Below are 16,187 nucleotides of genomic sequence, written 5' to 3'. Positions count from 1 at the left end.
TGCTCAGTAAGGGCTTGCTGCCTCCAACGTCTATGCCCTTACTCTGCTCACTGCAGCAATGGAACCCGGGATGCCAGAGGAGTGAGGGGGTAAATGTATACATTAATACAGAGCTTTGGTGTATGCCTGTCTGCTGGGGACAAGGGCCACACCAAAAATACCCTTCTGCATGCCCCATTAACCAGAGGGCTAAAAGAACGGTGAACAGTGGACCAAAAAAAAAAAAAAAAAAGTGGGATTAATTTATGAGGCGTTCTGCTGCCTGGATGGCTCATTGCATACCCGTTTTGGCAACGTCGCTCCGTAATGTGCTTCTAGACTTACTGTACTTCGACATCCAGGGGCTCTTTTGTAATATGCCAAATATTCCGCCGTTATTGTTCTAGGCACCTCCTGTCGGTCATTGGGCTAATTTATTTCAGTCGGAATTTCAGGACCAGACACAACTCTTATTACTCACCGCTTCGAAGAGGGAATAAAAGAGCAATTGATATTTGGAAAAATGAAAAATATGTCCAGAATACTTTGGGCCCTGAGGCCAAGAAGAAAAAAAAAAACGGGGGGAAAGCTGGAGGGAAAAATAAGGCGGGCTCACCTCGTCATGCACTCTGTCGTGGCCTGTCTCGGAGACATGGAGTCTAGAATGTCTGCAGACAAATGAATCAGCGGCAGGGCTCTGAGTTCCTCAGACACCTGGGTCCTTCTGCACATGACTTCAGCCTCCACCTGCAGGAGCAGGGCTGGGAAAGACAGCCGCGTGGAGTGCTCACCTCGTGAGCTGAGGGTGTGAAATCAGGCCTCAGGTTGCAGGGTGAGCGACAAACCCCGCTGGGGCTGTTGAATTCCTAAGGCCACTTGCTCCTGAATCTGAGACCCTTCATGGAAAATTAGCCAAAGGAAGAGAATCCTGAGACATGACAGCCCGGCCTCTTGATTTCAGGAGCTGAAGCATGAGGAGGGCGTCTGTAGAGATGACCGGGAGGCACCCCGGAGCTCCTGGCAGGGGTCTTGCTGGAGTCGAAGGGGCCAAAGTGTCCTTTGCCACAGGAGAGGCCGGGGTGTGTCAGTGTGAAATCTGTGACTTTGCCGTTCCTAGAAGTCCTGGTTGAACGCTGGGCTTCTGGCAGACAGAGGGGCTTCCGCGGAGACAGGGAAGTAGGGCACAGGGTTGGCCTGGCTCTGGCCAGCAAAAGCCGCACAGTGGGGTGACATGCATAGGCAGGAAGGGGGTTCCTTACCCGCTCTGGACTTTCTCTAAAGAAACGGCGAAGCAGGTGTGGTTAGCGCCCCAGGCGGTGGAGGCAGGCAGTCCTGAGGACACTTCGCACCCTCCTCATTCATTCACTCTGAGACCCTGGACTGCACCCTCTAGCTTGTTAGGCCTCAGTCTCCTCATCCATACAGTGGGCATAACCTGTTTCCCTCAGGATGCTTGTAAGGGAAAAAAAGTTAATGTGTGTAGAACTCTTGGCCTGTAGGGATAACGGCCGCACCCTTTGACGGCAGACTTCCTGTCAGGTGGCGGTTCGAGCGCTCGGCTTTCCTTCTCTTGTTGGAGCCTTCACAGCAGCTCTGTGAGGCAGAAACCAACACCATCTCTGTCTTACAGACGGGAACACCGAGGCTAAGGGAGACTCGGGGTCACGCAAGTAGGCTATTACCTAAGGCCTGGGTGTCCCCAGAGCCTGGGCTTTCAACATCCACTGTCTTACACGAAGATGAGGTCTTAAAGGGAAGCATGTGCAGCAAGAAGCATGTGTAGGCAAGGAAGATGGGACAGAGCCCCTCGAAAAGCAACATGGAGTCTCGGTTCCTGTGGTGACTGGAAAGACCCCTGTATTCCCATCTGAGCACAAGTCAAAGTCGTTGCAGGAACACGCTGAACCAAAAGATCCTTTGAAACAGTACGGTTCCCCTCAGAGGGGCAGGAGGCCCACTCTAGGAGGATGCCCTCTAGGTGGCAGTGGAGCCTGAGGAAAGGGGGGAAATGCTCAGTCCCTGGTGCTGGGTTGGGAGGACAGCACCGTTCTGGCATGTTCTGGATGTTTCATTTGCTCTCTGATTGTGTATGTTTGAATCTGAGGAAGGTAGATGGCCAAGGCCCAGGAATGGGGAGCCCTGTGAAGGTGCTACAAAGGCTTGGCATTCCTGGCGTGCAGCGAGGGCTCATTGTCTGCCAAATGAACGTGGCCGGGGGTGAGTGTCCCGGTTTGGCAAACAGCCCTCACAGCCCCGCCTTGGGTTGAAATGGCTTCAAGATGAGGCCAAAACATCTGTGTCTGGGACAGCAGACACTGAGCGCTGCCCATTTTGGACTGCCATGCTCCCAGACATACCCTGGGTCCTGCCCCAGGGGGCTCCTGAGGAGGGCTGGGTCTGCGCTTGGGAGACCTGCCCTAGACCTGTGGGTTGGGAACCTCAGGCCAAGGTCATAAAAACAGAGTGAGGGTGTAGACGCGGCCTGAAATGAGGCTCCCGCAGACCTTGAGCCAGTTTCTTTGTTTTCAGCTGTTTTGGGTTTCTGGCCATCGGGAAAAGAGGGCTCACCGACACAATAGCTCCGTGTCAGGTTGTGCTTTTATAAGGAACACCATGAAACCCTTTTCTGTGTCCAAGACGCTTCCTGGCTTTGTGGATGAGCCTTGCAACCCAGTTCAAAGGAAGCTTTGATGGGATTGGACGGTGGGGCAGGGCAAAATGAGGAGGGTGTGTCATGGACCTCTGTGAGAGGAGCCCACAAGAAACTTCAGGGGGCATCAGGTCCCGGAATCCCAATGACATGGGGGCGCTGGCGGCCCTCCAAGGAGCAGGTCCTGTTGGCCTGGGGGGCGCTGGTAGAAGGCAAGCCGTGGAGGCAGGGAGACACCACTGATTCTGTGTAACTTTGTATGGGCTCTTCACTTCTCTGTACTGCCTCTGTTTCCTTATCTGTGAAGTAGGGACAACAACGTTATCATCTGTTTCACTGGGCCATCGTGTCAAGGTTGGGGCAAGCATGGGCTCTCCAAATAGGGTGGGTTGGAGTGGAAGGTGGCAGAGTTCCATGTGCCATCGGCCCCTGCTCCAATGACAATGGAAGTTACAGCAGTCCAAGATGGTTGGGATAACAGCAGCTAATATGACTAAGCTCATGATCATATGGCATTTGATGAGCCTGACTTCACATGGCCCTGGAAACTTCTCCCTGGACACATGTCATTTTTCTTATGCTGCACATGAGGAATCAGACACCAAATCCACAACCACCAAACCACACCACCTCCTAAGAAACGTCCTCCTGGTAAACACCCAGACAGGCAAATCCAAATTCTACTCCCCATTCAAGACCTGGCGGGAGCCCACCTGCTTGGTAGAGCCCTTTAGCCTTAGGGATCTCTCCCTACCCATGTGGCCCACAGACAGATGTTTAAATTTTTTAAAAAGCTGTCAATATTTAAAAATTAAGAGCCTTTATATACAAATCCAGACTTCTGGCTTTTCTTGAAGAATGAGAAATCTGGCCACACCGTCTAATGCTCCTGCATGATGACACTTGCCTGGTGCTGGCAACTGCCTTTGGATGGGGCATGGGCTCTCCTATCATCCACGAGCCACTGGTATGTTACCTGCCTGGTCTGGAAGGCACATGGCTTCGTGAATCTCATTCCCTATTTAGCTGTCCAATCACAACTTGGATTATCAACAAACACTTCCTACGCACCGTTTGTTCCCCATTGCACTGGTGCTATCTCTTACGCATGGGAAATGCTTTCTGGATTTTTGGGCCCCTCCTGTCTGGGGCCTTGTGCCGGCCACAGGGTCCATGACCTGTAATCACCTGTTGACCGGATTAATGAAAACAGGTGACAAACTCTGTTTTCTCAGAAGTCCCCAGATAGAAGTCTCAGAAGGGATTCAGTGACCTCAGAGAAGCTCTGTCGGTCTACTACAGTGGTAGTAGGGTGTGTCTCTGTCGGTCTACTATAGTGGTGGGGTGGTGGAAAGAAACCCATTGCTTATTAAGCCCCTGTTGTATATCAGGCATAGTGGAAGGACTCACGCAAACATCATCTCCCTGAGCCCTATGAGGTCAATACCCCCATTTTACAGGATGAGGAAAATCAGACTCAGGAGAAGTGAAGAGGCTTGTCTAAGGTCAGAACAGCTTGCTGGTGGCAGAGCCAGGATTCGAACCCAGGTCTGTTGACTCCCACGTCTGCCTCTTTCCATACACACCCTGGGCCAACTCTCCATGCCAGGCCCCCTCTCTGCCAAAGAGAAGACCTTTTCGATGTTTTGTGTCCTTGAAGGCAAACCAAAAGAATTCCCTACAACTCACTGCTGGCATTTCAAGTATTGGTTTATGGGTTTTTTGGTAAGAATGCATCCAGGGGCCTATCACCCTTAGTGAAATAGATACTTTTCCAATCAAAGAGTCAAACCAGAACTTGGCTTCTTAGAAAACCACTTGTCTGGAATGCTTGCCAGCGACCAGACGGTCCCACAGTTCAGATTTTTAAAACTGTCTCAAATGTATGGAGAGACCTTTAGGGTGGAGGGTGGGAAAGGCACATACCTTGCTACGGAAATATACAGACGTTCAAGTCTTTGGGACTCCTTGGCTGGCTAGAGTCAAGTCAGCTCTTCTGCGGCATTCTCAGGGGTCTCGCTGCCTCGCTGAACCAGAAACGAGCCTTTATTTTATGGGACTTTTCTTTCATGAAACAAAAACAGCAATTAAACAGAAAAACCTTCTACAAACAAGTGTCTATAGTTCTCGTTTGCTTAACTTTTTCCAACCTTATGAAAAATTGGAACTGAAATCTCCTTCTGAAGGAAGGTTCGGGAAGTATTTTCTTTCAGGTTCATTCAAAATAGTCACACCCCCTTCTCCACCCCTTCCCGAATTCTGATGTTTCCAATGGTCTCCTCCATATCCTGGAGACTAATAATGTGGTGTGTTTTCATTATCTTTTGCCACAAGTATAGGGACATGCAAATGACTTTGAATATGTCTTCGCCCCAAATCCTCATGGAATCCGAGACCCCCAAATGGTTTGACCATTTGGACTGAAGAGGTTGGTTAATTCAGTCCAAGAACCAGTTGTGGGCTGGTTAGGGACTGGTTAATTCATTCCAAACGGTCAACCGAGGATGGTGAGCAGACAACCTGTGGTTCATGAAGGTTTCCCTTAACCCTTCCTGAGTTTTGATCTGAGGTTTATACACACAGAAATTATGTGTGGAGTGGAGCCCGGCCAGAAAGTCTCTGAGAAAACTCCATCTTACACATTTTCTTTGAGACGGCCAGACATAAATCTTTGAGGATATCCGTCTTCCTAACAGAGCGGCTGGATTTTATGGTTACTACACCCTGGTTAGATTTTAATGGATAAAATTCTTTTTGGAGTCCAAGGAAAGGGCTAGTATTCCCTGAATAGCTAACATGGTCTTTCAAGCAGAAAGGAACAACCATTTTTTAGAAGTCAGAGACTATATCCTACCAAAGGGAGAAGGGAGGGGGGTGTGTGTGTGTAAGTGTGTGCGAGTGGATGACTAAAAGAATGGTACTTCGGGGGTAATTTTTCACTACTTCTCAGGATAAGCAAGTTAATTTTTCTGCCTCTGAAATAACAGGTTAGGCTGGGAGATGTTGGCTGTCTTTAAGGCAAAGTCAAGTCAATATGTATTTGTCAAACCCAAACTGCCCTTTTCTGTGCCCTTTTGAAAAATTGTTAATAATAATAAAATCCCAACTTTTTACCCATCATTGATTATTGATCCACAGTACTCAATCTGCTTTTATCAGCCGTTCCTCTCTTCTACTACTCTGGCAGAGTCTCAGAGTGTCTCAAATAGGGACATTAGAGAAGCATACTCATGGGGGTTTAGGGGATGGAGGTTTGAGGGTGCTCTGTTAGTTACTGGGGACATGGACACATGTCCTCAAGGAGGTCAAGAGCTCCTTGATTTCAGGGAGCTCTGAATCTGCCGAGAGAAGCAGCCTGGAGGCAGACCATCGCACTGTAGTATAAGTTTTGATGACAGATACCAGGGAATATGGAGGAACACCTCAATCTGAGATATATGGAGAGGGTCTCCAAAGAAGGCCTCTAGAGGAGTTAAGTCTTTTGGGGGCATGGGGGTAAGGGGAGAGAGTGGATCTTAAGCAGGTGCCACGCCCAGTGCAGCTGTATGTAGGACTCAGTCTCAGAACCCCTGAGATCATGACTTGAGCTGATAGGCAGAGTCAGAGGCTTAACCAACTGAGCTGTCCAGGTGGCCCTAGTGGAGTGAAATCTTAAAGAAACTCACCAGCAGAAGAAGGAGTAAGGAAGGTGGAATAGATAGAGGGACAGTAGGAGTGACATTAGGCAGCTTGCTGGGGAGGAGCGTGGTACCTTTGAGGAACCGGCTGCAGGGGGGTGGGGGAGGTAGCAGGGGTCAGGTCATGCTGGACCCTGGATGTCAGGTAAGGCAGCTCGAGCTGCCTTACAGGAAGGCTGTGAGGTTGGGGTTACCCTCTGAAAGACAAGCAGGAGAGGCTGGAACTCGGTTCAGCGGGAGAGAGCTCCACGGTGCTGGGCTTGTTAGAGAGATCTTCCAGAGAAAGGGAGATGGATGGATTTGGAGAGAAGGAGGGAAGGCAGTTTGTGTCAGCGGCAGAGTTAAAGTCCCGAGGACAGAGAGCAGGGGGATTCTGAATGGGAGGTATTGTGGCAATAAGGAAGGTGCTTGCCTGTGCTGGCAAAACACACTGACAGTGACATTGAAGTAAGAGGGGAACCAGAGTGCTTGTGGCAGGAAGCACCCTGTCCTGCCCTCTGCTGAGTCCTCACACCCACGAGAGCTCAGGAATCTGGCCTGTATGAATTCAGATGAATTCACTAAGAAGTAGTGAAGACAGGCCGTTGGTGGTGTTAGCTCCTAGCCACATGCTATGTGGTCCTTACTGTTTATAAATTCTCCAATTTGGGCAGAAGGGCGAGAGAGACACATAAGTCATGTGAAAAAATGACAAGGAGACCAACCAGTTCTCGGCTAGATGTTGGGGGTGGGGAGAGGAGATGAGTTCAGACGGGATGGGGATACAGGAACAGGTCTTGGAACCGTTAGGACTGGCAACCGCTTGACGGAGCACCGATCGTTTGACAAACAAGTTCTCTAATTTTTGCAAGTCCAGAAGCAAAGTGTCTCATTCAGATTTTCACAGAGGCTCAAATCGTTAGAGAGGCTCAACTCAGGTTCTCCTTGAGATATGGAAGAGCTCGGAAGAGGATTGAGTGTGTCCCTAACCCATTCCCCCCGACCCACTCTGGAATCCAGCTCCCGTGGACGGGTCCCCGAGGTGGGCAGATTGGGTGGGGCCACACTGGTTTTTCTTCCTGTGTTGGGGATTCCAGGATCCTTATCGGAATGCCCCTGCTTCCACACCGAGGGGGACGCAAACTGAGTGACATGAGGACAGCGTTCATTACATGCTCCAGGGGAAGGTCCAGGAGCCCCCACTCTCGAACCCCAGATCAGTCAGTGAGGGAGGAAAGGATGGGGATTACTTGTCTGCCTTGCTCTGCTCGCCGAGACTACAGTGGCTTCGGGCAGACTCAGATAAGCAGCTGTGCCCTGGGAAGTGAGGGCTGACGGGGCTAGCTCCTGTGCTGTCTGAGGTCCACCCGTCACTAATTTTCATATGACTTACATTAAAGAGTCTGATGGGAAAGTATGTCTTGGTTTAAAAATAGAATAATACAACAATAAATCAAGAAGAAAAAGCAAACTGAAAAAATGCAGAAAACAGATGAAAAGAAAAGGGAAAAAGTGAATGGTATAAAAATACCCTCCATGCCAGTCACTTCAGATGTGATTTCCTGTGGCCCTCGCTCTGAAAAAGCCTGCTGTTACGCCTTGTGCTGCTTCTGAAGGCCAACGGAGCAGACAGAGAGGGGTGTTGAGACTTGGAGGCAAGGGTGACATCGGACCTGCTTGAGCTCCAGACACAGACTCCGAGGACACGTCAGAGGATTTTCCATTTGGTGGAACGGAGCCCTGCGGGTCTACTCCACCCACCCCGTGCCCACCCGGCTCCGACATGCTTCCTGTGGTGGGTGGCAGGGCACACAGTGGGGCCGCTGGTAGAAGCCTGGGCTCTGACTCCCCAGCTCGCTGGGGCAGATGACTTCAAAAGCCGCGTCTGGCATGTAGAAAAATGATTTAAAAGTGAACTTGGGTGGCTCCCAATACAACCTATTCCAAGTAAGTAGAAAGAAAACATACATTATCTCATGTTAAAGAGCAGGCTTCTTTTAAGGCATGGCCAACTATTTATGAAATTCTAACTTTTGCTGAGAAAATCCCCCCCCCCCATGCCTCCCCAACAATCCTAGCAACCGCTGGCACGGCCAAAAGGACATAAACATGATGTCAGAGAGCCAATTCCAAATTGGTCAGGATTGCATGACAAATTTGTAATTCTAATCAACCAGAATCTCAAATGTATGCCCAAGGAATATACTATCTGCATCAGAGATGCACTTGCCTGATATTAAATTATGCCAAGGAAAAGCCAAACAAATGTCTTTTCCAACAGGCTGATGTGGGAGGGGTGAGAGGTGGTGGTACAGGAGTGGAAAAAATAACATTTCACTAACAGAAGAGACAGAAAAGAACAAATCAAGACACGACTGGATGCAGTCTGTGAAATTGTCCATTTCAGGCATTTTTTTTGGTGCTGAGGAGTTTGCTGTGCATCTTGGGATATGAAAGGCTCCTGTGGGTGTGGACAGAAAGGGACCCAGAATCCTATGAGCACCTGACACATTGGGCTTGAACCTGAGAAGTGTCCCAAGATGGATTGGGATCATATTTATAAACCACTAAAATATTTCTGGTTTGCCAGGCAAGAAATTGGCAGCAGGCATCCTCTAAACATGAGTGAGTGAGAGCGTGTGTGTGTGTGTGTGTGTGTGTGTGTGCGTGTGCATGTGCATACACACGTGTGTCCTGGCCGTCAGTCTGAGGCCAGCTGCACTTGATTAGTAATCTCCAGCACGCCCACAAACATGCATGTGACTGAGGAGATAGTGTGTTATTAGAAAGATTTGATTTGTTAATACCATGCTGGAGATCCCTTCTACTTTGGCCATCCATCCCTCTGTGCCTTGGGAATGGTGTCCTGGGAGAGGTGTTGTGTGGGCTGCCTATTGAGTCTGGGCTCTAGAGAACAGGAAGGGGATGTGGGGGAAGAGAAGTGTTTAGGACTCTGCCCCCTTCCTCACTGCACTGATCCCACCCCAGGGAGGAATAAAGAACTCACATGGCCAGCAGTCCCAATTTCACAAACTCCCTATTTCAAGATGTGGTTGTGCCTCTGAAGAGAGTGAAAGAAGGGACCCAACACTGACTGTTGAACTTGATCAATTCTTTTAACCTCTAACCACACAATGTGGAATCAGTACTTCTGTTCCTTTCTCAAAGGGGCACCTGGGTGGCTCAGATGGTTAAGTGTCTGCCTTCAGCTCAGGTCATGATCTCAGGGTCCTGGGAATGAGCTCCGAGATGGGTTCTCTGCTCAAAGGGGTGTCTACTTCTCCCCCCCTCTCTGCCACTCCCTCTGCACTTTCTCCCTCTTTCTCTCTTTCAAATAAATAAAATCTTAAAAAAGAGAGAGAGAGAGGGAGAGAAAATGGTTACTGAAGATCAAAACCACAATTGAGATATCAGTTCTAAGTGCTAGAAGCATTATCATTATGAATGGTATTTTTATTGAAGGGAAGCAAAAACTTCCATACCAAGCCATCCTCTGAATTGGTCCTCCCCTAATGCCTGAAATTTCTGACATTTATCAGTGCTCTGGGTTAGGCATTGAAAGTTCATGTCTATATACAAAGCCAACCAGAGAAAAGAAAACATCTGAAGGCAGGTCATATGTAGCTGTCATCTAGCATGGTTTTAAGGCAGCCCCCTTAAATTATGGGGGTCATAGAACTCTGATGTGCCCTCATAATATGTACATTCATACTTCACACACAATCTATTTATAGTTTCATGGCGTTGTTGAATCTGCTGAAATAGGAATCCAGGGACCTCATATGAAGATTCTTCTGGTTTTTTTTTTTAAGTTTTTTTTTTTTTTAAGATTTATTTATTTATTTGACAGAGAGAGACACAGCGAGAGAGGAAACACAAGCAGGGGGAGTGGGAGAGGGAGAAGCAGGCTTCCCACTGGGCAGAGAGCCCAATGCGGGGCTCGATCCCAGAACCCCGGGATCATGACCTGAGCCAAAGGCAGATGTTTAACAACTGAGCCACCCAGGCACCCCTGGATCCTTTTGTTTTAAAGGTTGGGACTGTAGACTAGACACATTTTGAAGAATGTCAGGAAAGGTCAATGACTATAAGTACAGCCTTAGAGGGCAGATGAACATGATGATGAACTGCTCAGAGAAATGCAGTGACTGTCTCAAAGTCGCAGAGCTGATGAACACCAGAGCTAGGACTAGAAGCCAGGGATATTGAACTCATTGTCCAGTGGAGTCAGGAGGCCTGTTCAAGACACCTCTTAGCCATTTACTTTCTGTGTGACCTTGGGCAAGTCATTCAACCTTGGGCAAGTCATTCAACCTCTCTAATCTTCAGCTTTTCCATTTATAGCAGAGACAGCACCACACTCATGTTTACTCCTCTGTGAATAGAGAAACTAATATTTACCTTAAGTACTTCATTTTCTCCCTAGATTGTTCCAAGCTTTTAGTTAACTTCCAGATTTCTGAAGATATTAGTTCTGACAGGCTTTGCCAGGGTTCTTGTGGCTTTTATGGCGTAGCATATTTTTGGAGGTCCTTACTCCACCGTTCTGGTAGTGCTTCTTCTAGTCTGTTTACATTTAGTGTAGTAATTGTTTTAGTACTGGATTCAAGTTTATCATTTCACTGTTTTCTCATTTCTCCTTGCTTGTGGAAAGCCTACTCCATAACCAGTGTGCATGCTGGGTAAGAAACGACTGGCCACTTCAGTAACATGGGAAGGGCTCTTTATGACAAAGAACTTAGTTCACCTTGTCCTCTCGGCTTTCAAGTTCTACAATGTCTTTAAAATATGATTTTAATAATAGGTCCACTTTCGTTGTTGTTGCCGTGGAAGCTTTAGCTTGCCTGTACTTATCACATCCTACCAAAGAATAAAACTTAGGAGACTTACTTTATAATTTATAGTTTTGGAAGTCTTTGCTGGGAAGATAGCATTTTAGCTGAGGCCTGTGATATTGTGATTTATAATAAGTAATACATATTTGGTCTTTGAACCCATTCCTGACACAGAGCTCCTAAAACCCTTGGAATTTTCTGAGTCTTGAGAGGGACAAAAGTGTTTCTGTTATGTTAATGAGGTGACTTTTGGAATGCCCCTAATTTACTGAAAGGTAAGAGGCTGGTTCCCAGTGGAGCTAGAGATTGAGTTCAATCACTAATGATTTAATCAATCATACCTATTGTAATGTAGACTCCATAAAAGCCTGAAGGGACGGGGTTCAGGGAACTTCTGGGTTGGTGAACACATGGAGCTTCCTAGAGAGTGGTGCACTCAAAATGGCATCACATCTCCAGGTCCCTTCCCCATGCCTTGCCCTGTGTATCTCTTCCATTTTTCTGTTTTTGAGTGACACCCTTCTATAATAAACTGGTGATCTAGTAGGTAAAATGCTTCTCTGAGTTCTGTGAACCACAGTAGCAAATTAACAGAACCCACAGAGGGTGTTGGTCAGAAGCCCAGGTGACAACGTGGGCTTGTCATTGGTGCCTAAAGCTGGGAGGAGGGTCAGTCTTGTAGGACTGAGCCCCTAACCTATGAATCTGACCCTATCTCTGGGTAGTTTGTATCAGAATTGCATTGTACAACACCCCACTGGTGTTGGAGAATTACTCAGTGGTGAGGGAAAAATCCTTACACATCGGAATTGGTGATCAGAATCCTAAGGCTCAAGAGGTAAGAATGAGCCAGTCATAGGATGAGTGGGAGAGAAAAGCATTTAATAGACCTGCTGCTTGTCTAAAGGTCTTGTGGCAGGAAAGGCATGGACCATGTCCAGCATTCAGAGTAGAGCTGTGTGTTTGGGGTGGGGGGAGGTTGGGGCACAGTAAAGGAAGGAGGGAATGCAGAGAGATGAGGTTGGGGAAGGAGGCTGGGGCCATCCAATGTCAGGCTCTGAAGTTCACGGCAAGGAGTTTGAATTTTATACAATGTAGATTGAGACGGGTTTGGATTGAGAAGGTCAGGAATGTTCCATGATTAGATTTACATTTCAGAAAGATTGCCACGGCTGCTTCGGAAGCATGGATTGGAAGGGTGAGAGTGGGAACAGGGAAGTCGAGGATGAGTCTACTGCAATGGCTAGGTGAGAGGGGCCGCAAGCCTGGGAGGAAGCGTTGGCCTCTCTTCCTCCCCTCATTTTATCCAATTCCTTCCTTAAACAGCCATCTCCTCTCTCTCCCCAATATTTTTAATTCCTTTCACCCCTTGATATATACATAAGCAAGTCCCCTATACTATAAAATAATCTTTGTTTCACTGTCCTTTTCCAAGTACTGTCTAGTCTTCTTCTGCTTCTCGTACAAAATTTTCAAAAGTTACCTACTACTGTTGTCTGACTTCTGTGCTTTCCATTCCATGCTCAGTTCTCTGCGTTCTTGTTTCTGCTCTCTCCCGGCATTCCACAGTTCAGTAGCCAATGACTTCCTTACAGCCCTGTAGGATCCTGCTCCTGGTTCTCTCTCCTCATCTCCTGCACTGAGCAGCTAGCTTAGCGCTGTCTCTATTGTCAGGCTCGCTGCTTGGGATGTAGGTGTGCCAAGTCAATCTTTTAGAAATATTCTAGAAATAAGACCAACTATTCAACTGGGATTTACCATCTTGGACCACAAGAAATAATCAGGATACTCACACATCTTTATCTTCCTTCATTCAGTATCAGGGGATGGAACATCTCTGTTCCTATTTAAATTTAATCCGTTAGTCTGTACTAGCTATCAATTAATGAACTCATTCATTTCTTCCACAAATGTTTCTGGGACCCAACTTGTGCCAAGGACCATTTATAATGAGCACAATCATGGTAATATCTCTCATTCAGGGTCTAGCACAGTGCCTTGGACATGGTAAGTGCTTCATAAGTGTTTATAAACTTGAATTGATTTACTTTAGGATGTGCTGGTTTCATTTCTCACATTCTAGCTCTCGGTAAAATTAAAGCCAGACACACTTAAGACAGTTTTTATTTAGGAATATCTTATACACAGTAAAGTACACAGGTCTTAAATGACTCATTGGCCTTTTACACGTATGTGCTGGGAAACCACTACCTAGAGCAAGATACAGAACTTCCCCAGAGGATTCCCTCACGACCCACTCCCTGATACATTTTTGAACATCTACACATGAATAAAAAAAAACTTTCCATTTATATTATATGTTTTCTTTTATAAACAACTAAAAATGATCTAGAATAAAAAAAGAAGTAAATGCTCAAGGAAGGTGAAACACAAAGCTAAACTAAGGACACAACAACCTTTAATACCAACTGTCTGACTACTTGGGATCAGGAATCCTTTACTCAGCTGAATAGATATGACCCAACAAAAGCTACTGTAAAGTGAATTCCAATCAGAAATAATCTTTTCTCATCCTCACCTACAGTAAAATCGGAAATACTGTCTTTTAGGGAAACGAATGTTCACCTCCGGCTATAGGCTCACACTTTTAAAAAACCAATCCTCTGAGCATACCTTACCAATAACCCTCAGAATGTTAAGGGGACCCACAGAACTCAGAATTCCCTGGGGCAGTCCAAGTAAATCTCAAAATCAAAGCACTGGAAGAGGAAATGGGATGAAGAATTTCTGGTAATGTGTTTGCCTTACGTCATAACCTCCCTGCAGCTGAGGAATCCCATGAGCTAAAAATTCTGGGTGCTTGGCTTGGCTCTCATGCTAGTGGTGTGACTTTAGTCAGTTTGCTTTTCTGAACCTTAATTAATTCACGGTCAGTATTGGGATAAAAATAGAGAAGACCTTCTTTCCCACAAGGCTTTTGTGAGGATCAGACGAGCTAATGTTTGATTGGTTGGTTGGTTTGTTTAGTTAGGTACCCACTTCAACAATATGAATTAAGCAACCCTATACTGGCTATTGTGTTAGGGCATAAAATGGTGAACACGATGGTGGTGTTTTCTGCTCTCGTGGAGTTTACCATCAATTGTAGAACAAAGAAGTTAAGCAATTCTACTAAAAGTTCCTTGTGCAATGTGTTAAGGAATGATAGCCAATTAAAATGGTAGCCAACATCAATTAACAAGAAAAGCTTGAAGAAATGAAGAAAATGATACCTGTTTACCTCAAACAAATTTGTTTTAACTGTAAACATATACATATATACTTGTTCACCAATATGTTGAGGTAGGAAAGAGCTTCTTCTTGGCCTTTGTCAGAAAGTGGAGTTCTATATTTTTTCTTCATATACTTTTTTCTTTAAAGTGAGGCCAAAAATTTGTGAATGAATACAAGGGCATAACCTTGGAAATTTTTGCTTTTTGCCTCCAGTTGTTTGGAGTTTTCTCCTCACCCCCATCCAACTGTTATGTTTTCTGGGATTTGCCTTTATTGATTCTTTTCAAAGTAGTCAACTTGGAAACAGCAATTTTTAAAAAGATGTTCATGTTTCATTAATTTGCATGAAATTTAATCAAGTTATGTAATTATAGTACCATGTATGTCTGCCATGAACAATTTAGACACAGACAGAATGGTCTTGTGGTCCGTAAGCAGCTCAACGTGTAGGAACTAAGCTCAAGGGCACGCTGGAGAATGGCTGGAGAGTGTGGGATAATGATGCATCCAGCTGCAAGTATCTGAATCTTTACCTAAAACTAGCTTTTAAGTTTTGCTTTCACAAAATCTTCAGTGAATAGTAAAAAATACAATTTACATTTTCATTCAGTACACACACACTGACACACGCATAGAGTGTGAACTAAGACACATTTTCACAAACGCTCTTTACCTTTATTTTGTGGGATGCCATCTAATGTTCTCTCTTCTAGTCTATTCTTTCCTGTTTTAGTAAAAGGAAATGCTGGTTGTGGCCCACGAAAATAATCTCCCGCCCTATTGAGGGGTGCAGCTGACAGCGTGGAAACCACTGGCTTAAATGACAAGGACATGTATTATTCACATAGGAAGCAGTCTGGAGACAGGGGAGTCCCTAGTGGCTGCAGTGGTAGAGTGTCCTCAGGTCACAGGCATGTCCCATCCGTTCCTTTCAGCCATCCTCAGAGGACTAGGAAAGTCTCTCCTTGTGGTGCAAAATGGCTCCCACATCCAGCACTACTTCCAATGCAGACACAACTGCACCCAGCAGAGAAGAGCGAGAGGGAACCTTTCCTGAGGCCCCCTGGCTGATTTCTCCTTGACTCCTACAGCCCAGGAATGGTCACATGCCTGTATTCTGGCTACAGAGGAGGCTGGGGATCAGGTGACTGGCATCTTCAGCTTCTGTAAGATGTAGACTCTGCCAGAAAGGGCACAAGGAAGGGGAAGGAGTGTCAGGAAGGGATTCCAAAGTGAAGGGCTTTGTGGCCCGGCAGGCATGAGCATCTGGCTTGCTCTGGGCATCGGTTGTGTATCTCACAGAGGGTGGGGCTGGAGTGTGTCTCTCCCTCTAAGAAGCTGGTTCAGTAGAGGCTAGTTAGGAGACTGTCCGCTGAAGTGTGGCAAAGATTACAAAAAAAAAGATGCACAACGGTTATTGGTTCCTGTGGCAGGACACTGAGGTGGGTATAGGGGTTGGGGAGGCCTCCCTGGGGGAGCAGCCCTGTGAAGCCAGGTTGGAGCAGTCACTTAGTGTGGGTGATAGTCCTTGGTGGCTGGGGGTGGGAAGGGTGTTCCAGGCCAAGGGAAGAGGCTGTGAGAAGGCTGATAGGAAGGAGATATCATGGCTTAGGCAGCACCTTTGTTCCAGTAGCTCTTTCTCCCACTGTGGGCCAGTCCTCGGCTAGACATTAAGGGTTTTGAGGAATGGAGACCTTTTGCCCTTGGAAAAATTACTGTCCACGAGGAAAGATGAAGTATAAACATTCATGACAAGAAACCAGGAGGAACTATGTCTTTAAAATGCTATGATCTGGGCCATCTGGGTGGCTCAGTCAGTTAAGTGTCTGCCTT

Source organism: Lutra lutra, chromosome 5 (assembly GCF_902655055.1).
Source record: "Lutra lutra chromosome 5, mLutLut1.2, whole genome shotgun sequence".
NCBI lineage: Eukaryota > Metazoa > Chordata > Mammalia > Carnivora > Mustelidae > Lutra > Lutra lutra.
The sequence above is the reverse complement of the archived record's forward strand: the minus strand, read 5'-3'. Positions refer to the sequence as shown.